This window comes from Dasypus novemcinctus, chromosome 1 (genome assembly GCF_030445035.2).
Source record: "Dasypus novemcinctus isolate mDasNov1 chromosome 1, mDasNov1.1.hap2, whole genome shotgun sequence".
Taxonomy (NCBI): Eukaryota; Metazoa; Chordata; class Mammalia; order Cingulata; family Dasypodidae; genus Dasypus; species Dasypus novemcinctus.
Window position 1 is genome coordinate 59,358,274 of NC_080673.1, and position 9,454 is coordinate 59,367,727.

Genomic DNA, 9,454 nt, shown 5'->3' on the forward strand with positions numbered 1-9,454 from the left:
ATAGGGATAGAGATAAATAGCAGAAATGTGGCTATATCTATGATGAGTGCTATACTGCTTTCAGCACATAATACATTCTCAATGTTTCAACATATATTGCATCACTCATTGGAGACACCTTGCATCAAAATGTACTCTATTTTTGTTTGCTCGAAAGCGTGATTTTAACTTGGTTTTAAATCAAATTGGTGAATTACTCACAAATACATGATTATTTTTTTCTCTGAATCCCTTTTATTGTAAATTCTGGAAAGAATACACCTGAGTGCCAGAGGAGCAAACAGATACAAGACATTATTCCATTTGATTGTTGTGAGAATGAAAAGATCATCAGTGGAAGACAAAGCCTCCCTCTCCATGAAGTCAGGAATTGAGAAATGGATTTACAGCACCTAAAGTGGTCAGATAAGAAAGACCTGTCCATAACTTTGGACATTAGAATGGTGAGATGAATTGACATATATACAAAATCAGTTGCTCTTCTTCATAGGCAAACAGTATATTTTGTTAAATGTATATCGTAAAATTCATTTCATAAAAAATAGAAGTTACAAATCTTTTTAAACAGACAGGACAAGAACTTATACCTAGTAAATTATAATATGTGCTAAAGGGCATATATAAGACCTGAACAAAAGTAGAACAATATCATAGCTCTGGATATATAATATTGTTAATTTTAAAATTTCAATCTGCAAAGAAATATAAAATGCATTTGAATTGCAATATTCCTTATTGTAGACAGGATATAATAATTTAAATTTTGTGGAAACAACTCTAAGAATAGATATGAAATTCATAAAAATACTAGTTGTATACTAGATATAATACCTTTAAAATGGACTATGTAGCCAATATTTAAAAAAACAAAATGAAGGTCATAAAGAAAGGCATATTGTTGGAACAAAATACAGAATGTCATAAAAATGACAATTTATTTCATTGTGAAAGAAAATGTTATTTGATGAAATTGGATTTAATAGCTATCTATTCAGAAGAAATCAAAGATATAGTCTTATACCACACCACACATTAGAAGAGACTGTAGTTAGAGCAAGGGACAGAAAATTTAAAGAAAAATTTTTGTGTTCATATATTTTGTAAACTTATGAAAAAAGTCAATATTAAGTGAAAGAATATATGATATTCTGGGAAAATATTTTCAGTATATATGACAGAGGTTTATATCAATACTAAATAGCATTTAAAACTGATGAAAAAGAAATAAAAAACAAAAATAAAGCATAAACATTTGCAAGTTAAGAGTGAGGGTTTACAGTAAAAGCAATCTATATGAAGAGATTTTCAACCTCACCAGCAGGCAAAGTAATGCATAAAATAACCACAAAATGTCATATTTTATACAACTTACTAGCAAAATATATTAATGTGACAACATCTGATTCTGTTTAAAATGTTATAAAATGCTAGTGAAAGTTTGACTTGCTAAACACGTTAGAGAAAATTTCGCAATATCTGATAAACTTAAACAGATATAATTTTGATCATCAATTCCTCTTTAGAGAATATAACCACTAAATTCCATGAATGACCAGCAATAGAGAAATACTTGAATTACGTTCAAACAAAGCAAAGAATGTTGAACAGATATTAAGCATTAATTACAATTTTAAAATGGCAGATTTTACATATTCATGGGGAGGGGTCCTGAAAGATACACATCAGGTTGCTACTATTGTTCAATTTTGAATTGAAATGACAAGTTGTAGGATTGGGAAGGTGAATTAAAAACCATTAACTGTATTGAAATGCACATTTTAATTAGTTACAATAAGAATGCAATTTTATAAAGTTAAAAAATAGATTATAAAAGATTTTAAAAGGCCAAATACTATATATCTGTTCCATTTTAATGCTTTCCAGATTTGTATCAGAAATTTACTGAGAAGAATAAAAAAAGAATATCTGTCAAATTAATAACTTAAGTCCTTATCCTGGATTTGTCATTTACTTATTAAATGACCTAGAGAAAATGACTATGGATTGGTAAGTCAATATTCTTATTTGTTCATAAAGCAAGCAAACAGATTATATGATTTCTGTCATAGGCTAAATAATGGTTCCTCAAAATGTCCAGGTTCTAATCTCAAGATCCTATGAATGTGTAATGTTACATGGTGATAAGGTCTTTGAAGAAGTAATAAAGTTAAAAGATTTTGAGATGGTGAGATATCCAAAGTGGGCCCAATCTTTTCATGTGTCATTAGAATTGGAGACTATTTCCTGACTGTGGTCAGAGATGGAACTGCAGAGGAAGGATCAAAGAGAAGCTTGATGCTTTTGGCTTTGAAGATGAGGAAGGAACCAAGACCTGAAGAGTGTAGACAGCCTCTAAAAGCCGGAAATGGTGGGGAAGTGGGTACTCCCCCAGAGATTTCAGAAAGAAACGTATCGTGACCAACATCTTGAAGTAAGGCTAGTGAGACCCATATCAGACTGCTGACCTAACAAATTGTAAAACAATCAGTCTGAGTTATTTTAAACCATTCAGTTTATGGTAATTTGTTGCAACAGGTATAAAAACAAACACAACTACTAAGATTGCTTTTGAGTATATATGAGTCATTTTACTTTTCTTTTTCCAACTCAGAATTGAATATCCCTCATTCTTTCTATTTAAATGATATTTTATGGGATCTAATATTTTGATTTTTATCTTCTGGAATAAATTCCACTAATATCAATGTAAATGAAAGTTCTATCTGACAAGGACTTTTGATTGATTAAGTAACTGACCAAGAAACCTTTGAAAAAATGTGTAAAATATGTATTCTGTATAGAGTTTTGAATGAATCTTTTATAGCAATATATTCCTGAAAAACTGACAGCTTTGTTTTTGGAGTTTCATCCATTAAGTATATAATTAATAATACCTTTTGGTCAGGCTTACTGTGTATTGGAAACAGAAAATCCAACTTCTAAGTGGTCTGTGCTCACTAATAAAGTTTAAGTATATGAATGTAATCTTGTAACCTTCAAAAGAGCAGGGATTTGGTCTCTTTGTGTCCTAGTGCCTGAAAAAAAGCCTGGCATATATTAGGTAATCAGTACTTAAAAATTATTCTTAATATGTAGTTAGTATAATTCTTTCATCTGTATAGCTTTAAATATGCATATATATTAACAACAATTTGCTTAAAATTACACAAGAAATATTTGATTTATTATTACTTTAAAATACCTTTATAAATCATTGAAGTTCAGATAATATTAACAATGCTAAAGCTATTATTGAGCACAAAACTAAAGACAAAAATGTGCAGAAAAAATCAGCAAATAATTAAAACATGGGGCCAAATCCTACCTAGTAGAGAGTAAAGTTTGTTCTTCCACTAAAATATTCCCATGGAAAAAGATTATAGATATTCAATTGCTAGTAGAACTTTTTTACTTAATACCTAAATCCTAAATCCTTCTCACTTTTCTATGCATTGCACTGGGATGAAAAGTAATTGTTATCCTTCAGCCTCTTTATCTAGTGATTAAAATCACCTTAATTTAAGTTTATTTTTTCCCTAAAACTATAGTAATTTAAATTTATCCTTTCTAAAACAGATCTTTGTGATAAAGAATTTCATAATTCATATTAATTCATTTTGCTTATTAAGAGAAATTTAATGTATTTTGGTAACAAATTTGTTTTTCCCTTTATTATTTCTGTATTTATAATCAAGAGTTACACTATGAGAGTTTGAAGCTTTTTTTAGATCACCGAAAAAGATCATGTTCTTGAAGCTAATCTCTGTCTGTGGATGTGGGACCCTTTGATTGGATCAGTTTGAGTTGGGAGGTGCTTGACTGGATTACTTTGGAGAGGACTAACCCAGGGTAGGTCTTGGTTCTATTGCCGGAGTTCTTTATAAAATAAAGGACTGAAAGCAGAAAAAAAGCAACAGAGACAGAGAAACCCAGAAAGGCTAGAAGAGACAAGGCCAGAAGGAGAGAGCAGAGATGAGCCGTAAGCCTGATTGCCCACAGCTGAGCTCAGGGAAGGCATAAGTCTAGAGGAAAAGGCAGAGATTCAGATTGATAGAACTGCCTTTGTGGCTTGCCACTTGTTAGGAGTCCCGCATTACCAGCAACCAAACATTGGTAAGACAACATCTCTTGAAGATGCCTTGAATTGAACACTTTCACAGAATCAGAACTGTACACTTTTAATGTAATATTCCCATCATTAAAATAAACCCATTTCTGGTATACTGCTCCCAGCAACTTTTAGCAAACTAAGATATATGCTAATATGGTCTTTCTATGGTGGGTTAAATTAGACTACTGGCTTATTATCAATCTGTCAATCATATAATGCATACAAAAAAAAATATGCCATCAGGTACTTGCCATATTTTTTTTTTCTTTAGGAATAATCATACGTTGTGTTTACCGGTTAAAATATGATGTCAAAATGCATCTCTGACAGACCTGGAGCAGTTAATGTCTGCTGCTAAGGTTTCCACTGCAGTTGCAGAAAAAGATGGTCTTCATGCTTTCTGTCTGGTTGTGGCAGCCAAGATTGAATGGGGGAATACAGGAAATTCTAAAAACCTGGGGAAGGGAAAATAATCTTTGAAACTCAGAAATAAATTTAACAGCAAAAAAAAAAAAAAAAGAAAGATGTCAAATAAGGAACTACAGTGGAGAGGTAAACATATGCAAGTGGCTCTGCATACAGGCTAAAGAGATTAAACTGGATGCTGAAGAAGGGCGTGCCCCTTATATTGCTGCAAGCTCTTCTCAAGATAATCAGGCTGCTTCAGCATCTTTGGCTGATATGCTCAATTCTAAGCCTGATGAGTTGCCCTAGAAAGATGGCACCTATTTACACCATATAAAAATGACTTTCTTTTTAGTAGCTAAAGGCAACTGGTATGCTTTACAATGCACTCATCCACTGGCACAGTGCTTTTGAAATTCTACTGAGATTTTTTAAAAACCCTCTGCATTATACATTAGTACTTGTACAACAGAAGAAAGTTTAAAGATCTCTTGGAGCACAGAATTTAAAGTTCAACTCTTCTGAAACGCTGCAGGGAGTCTAGAAAAGAGGGGAAAATGCAGAAGAGTAAAGAATGCACATTTCAGACAGATAAACTTTTAAAATAAGCACAATTTACATTTTATAATATGCTTAAGTCTCTGAAGCACTTTCACACTTCATCATTAAAGCAACTTTGTGAAGTAAGTAAAGACCTGGGTCATGAAATTCATTTAATATTTATATTTAAATATTAACCATTCACACTGGGAAGCTACTTAATACTAAGTCAAATACTTGCATCTCAATTTCACAGTGCAAATGTGTGGTAAGAGCAAAATGTTTCACTCAGAGCTTCATAAAGATCCCTAATATGAAGATATTTTGTTGTTTTTTTTTTTTTGTAATATACTAGGTTAAAAAACAACTTTGCATAGTGTTTTGTAATCTTTTAAACTTTGTTCTTAAAAAAGAACTAAATTTAAAAATATCTCTTAATGACATGAATTCCAAAGATTTTGTACATGTTGGTAGTGTCAAACATGAAAAATAAACTAAGCTTCAATGCAGTAAAAGTATTTATTTGGGTCTTAGAATGGCAATTTCAGGAGCACAGACTCAGATAGCAACCCAAACCTTGTACTGTCATGTCATTCTCAGTCAAGGGTTTTTAAAGGAAAAGATTAAACAACTTGTGTTTGTTAGGCCTTTAGGGTACTCTAATTGTCCATCAGGTTAGGTAGTTAAATGAGGTTAGTTTATTATCATTTATGCCCTTTTTCATGTTGAGGAAGACTCCTTCATTTCCTGTCTTTCCAAGTATATTTATTTATTTATTTTATTTATCGTTTTGCGCCCCAGAGTTGGTTCCCTCCTCTGCTTGCTCTTTGTTTTGCTTGTTTGCTCATTTGGTATGTTCGTTGTTTTTACTTGCTGTCTGTTTGTTTTCTTTAGGAGGTACCAGGAACCAAACCTGGGACCTCCCGTGTGGGAAGCAGATACTCAACTGCTTGAGACACATCCACTCCCCACTCGTTTGTTTTTGTTCATTGTTTGCTTGTTCTTTTACTCTTTGTCTGCTCATTGGTTTGCCCATCATATGCTCATAGCTTTTGTTCATTGTCTGCTCATTGTTTTTGCTTGTCATCTGCTCAGTGTTTATTTGTTTACTTTAGGAGACCCCAGGAACCAAAACTGAGACCTCCCATGTAGCAGTCAGGGGCTCAACTGCTTGAGCCACATCCACTTTCCCCAAGTGATTTTATCAAGAAAAGATGCTGGATTTGATTGAATGCCTTTTCTGTGTCAGTAGAGATGAGCATATCTTTTTGTTCCCCCTATGATCTGTTAATGTGGTATATTACATTAATTAAGTTTCTTAGGTTGAAACATTCTTGCATACCTGGGATAAACCTCCCTGATCATGGTGTATAAATCACTTAATCTGATGTTGAATTTGATTAACAAGTATTTTTTGAGGAGCTTTGCATCTAAGTTCATTAGAGAGATTAGTCTGTAATTTTCTTGTAGAATCTTCATGAAATTTTGGTATTAGGATCATGTTGGCTTCATGGAATGAGTTAGGTAATATTCTCTTCTATTCAATTTTCTGGAGGAGTTTGAATAGGATTTTTATTAGTTCTTTTCACAATGATTGGTACGATTCACCTGTGAAGCCATGTGGTCCTGGGTTTTTCTTAGTTGGGAGGTTTTTAATGACTGATTCAATCACATTACTTGTGATTGTTCTGCTCAGGACTTCTATGTCTTCTTTCATGAGTGAAGATAGTTGTGTATTTCTAGTAATTTGAATATTTCATTTAAGCTGCCCAAGTTGTCGGCCTACATTTTACATAGCATCCTCTTATGATCCTTTTTATTTCTCTGAGATCAGTGGTGAAGTCCACTCTTTCATTTATGATTTTGTTTATTTGCATCCTCTCTCATATTTTCTTTATTAGCTAAACTAAGGGCTTGTTAATTTTATTAGTCTTCTCAGAAAACCAGCTTTTAGTTTTGTTAATTCTGTTGTTTTTCATTCTCAATTTCATTTAGGTCTGTCCTCTTTGTTATTTCCTCCTTCTGTTTGATTTAGTATTACGTTGCTGTTTTTCTTTCTAGTTCCTCTAGATGTGAAGGTAGGTTTTGGAATTTAGCTCTTTCTTCCTTTATAATGTAGGCATTTAGGGCTATAAATTTCCTTTTCAGCACAGCTTTTGCTGTATCACATTCTTTTTGATATTTTGTCTTCTCATTTTCATTTGCCTCAAAATATTTACTGATTTCTTTCACAATTTTCTCCTTGACCCAGTGATTATTTAAGTGTTAGTTGTTTAACTTCCATATAGTTGTGAGTATTCTAGTTCTCCACCCATTATTGCCTTGCAGCTATATTACTTATGGTGAGAGATAGTGCGTTGTATAATTTGAATCTCTTTAAATTTGTTGAGACTTGTTTTATGAACTAACATGAGGTATATCTTGGACAATGATACATGGATGCTTTAAAAGAATGCATACTCTGCTTTTAGGGGGTGCACTATTCTATATATGTCTATTAGGTCTAGTTCATTTAATATTTTATTAAAGATCCCAAAGTTTCCCTATTGATCCTCTGTCTAGATGTTCTGTCTATTGCTGAAAATGGCATATTGAAGTCTCCCAATATCATGGTAGATGTGTCTATTTCTCCCCTCATTTTTGTCAGTGTTTGCCACATATATTTTTGGAGCACTGTAGTTAGGTGCAAAAATATTCATGATTGTTCTTTCCTCTTGGTAGATTGTCCTTCTATTAACCTTAAGAGTCCCTCTTTATCTGTTACAACAGTGTTGCATTTAAAGTCTATTTTGTCTAATATTAGTATAGCTAACTGTATTAGTAAGCCAAAGGGGTGCTGATGAAAATACGAGAAATTGGTTGTTTTATTTAAAAGGTATTTATTTGGGGTAGGAGCTTACAGATAACAAGCCATAAAGCATTAGCTACTTCCCTCACCAAAATCTGTTTATATGTGTTGGAGAAAGATGGCTGTTGATGTCTGCAAGGGTTCAGGCTTCCTGGGTTCCTCCCTTTCTGGGGCTTGCTTCTCTTTCCTCTGTGGGTTTACCTCCTGGGATTCCAGCTTAAGGCTTCAGCAACAAACTCCAACATCAAAAACACTCAACTTTGTCCTTTGCCATGCCTTTTATCTCTGGTGGGGGGGACTCAACACCCTACTGGCACAAAAGGATTACATGAGTACTTAATCAAGTAAACCTCTGAATACAGTATAATATAATATGACCAGAGGAAAAGATAAGTTTACAAACATAATCCATTATTTCTTCATGGAACTCATCAATAATATCAAAGTGCTACACTAACCCAGCTCTTTTTTGGTTACTGTTTGAATGGAAAAGAGTTTTCAGCCTTGAACTTGCAACCTTTTTGTATTCTTGGGTCTAAGGTGAGTCTCTTGAAGACAGCACATAGATGGATCATATCTTTCTAAGCCATTCTGCCTATCTCTGTCTCTTAATTGGGGAATATAATACATTAACATTCAATGTTATTACTATAAAGTCAGAATTTACTTTAGTCATTTTTTTAAATTTTTATATATGTCATATTTTAGTTTTGTTTCTCTTTTTTCCCTTTTAGTTATCCTTACTAAGAATCTTTCTTTCTTTACTTTTCTTCAAACATCTCTCTCCTGTATTTTCCTTTCATCCTGCAGAAGAGAAGTAAGATTTCTCAACATGGCAAAGGGCATATATGGAAAATCCACAACTAACTGTGTACAATGGTATAAGACTGAACACTTTCCTGCTGAATTCAGAAATAAGACAAGGAGGCCCACTGTCATCACTGTTATTCAGTATTGTGCTAAAATTTCTAGCTAGAGCAATTAGACAAGAAAAAGAAATGAAAGGGGCCAAAATAAGAAAGGAAGAAGTGAAACTTTTCCTGTTCACTAATGATACGATGTTATATCTAGAAAACCCTACAATATCTACATCAAAGTTACTAGAACTAATAGAAGAGTTCAGCAAAGTGTTGGGATACAAGATTAATATGCAAGAATCAATAGTGTTTCTGTACACCACTGATGAACCATCTGAGCAGGAAGTCAGAAAAAAATTGATTTATAATAGTGAATAAAAGAATCAAATATTTAGGAATAAACTTCAACAATGATATAAAGGTCCTATATTCAGAAAACTAGAAAACATTGCTAAAAGAAATGAAAGAAGACCTAAAAACTGGAAGGCCATTTGTGTTTATGGATTGGAAGACTAAATAAATATCAATTCTTCTCAAACTGATGAACGTAATTGCAGCAAAAATCACCAAAGCCTTCTTAGCAGAAAAGGGAAAGACTCTTATCAAATTTATTTAGAAGGGTAAACAGTTCTGAATAGACAAAAATCTCTTTAAAAATAAGAACTAAATTGGAGGACTCACATTTGCTGAGTG

General features: G+C 32.9%; 1 non-coding gene across 1 annotated transcript; it reads left to right on the forward strand.

Annotated features, from left to right (window-relative positions):
- The first annotated feature begins 4,426 nt into the window (after positions 1-4,426).
- On the forward strand, positions 4,427-4,554 carry LOC111764315 (small nucleolar RNA SNORA31). Its single transcript, XR_002796953.2, has one exon. It is a non-coding gene; the product is annotated as a small nucleolar RNA SNORA31 (small nucleolar RNA).
- Positions 4,555-9,454: the final 4,900 nt, after the last annotated feature.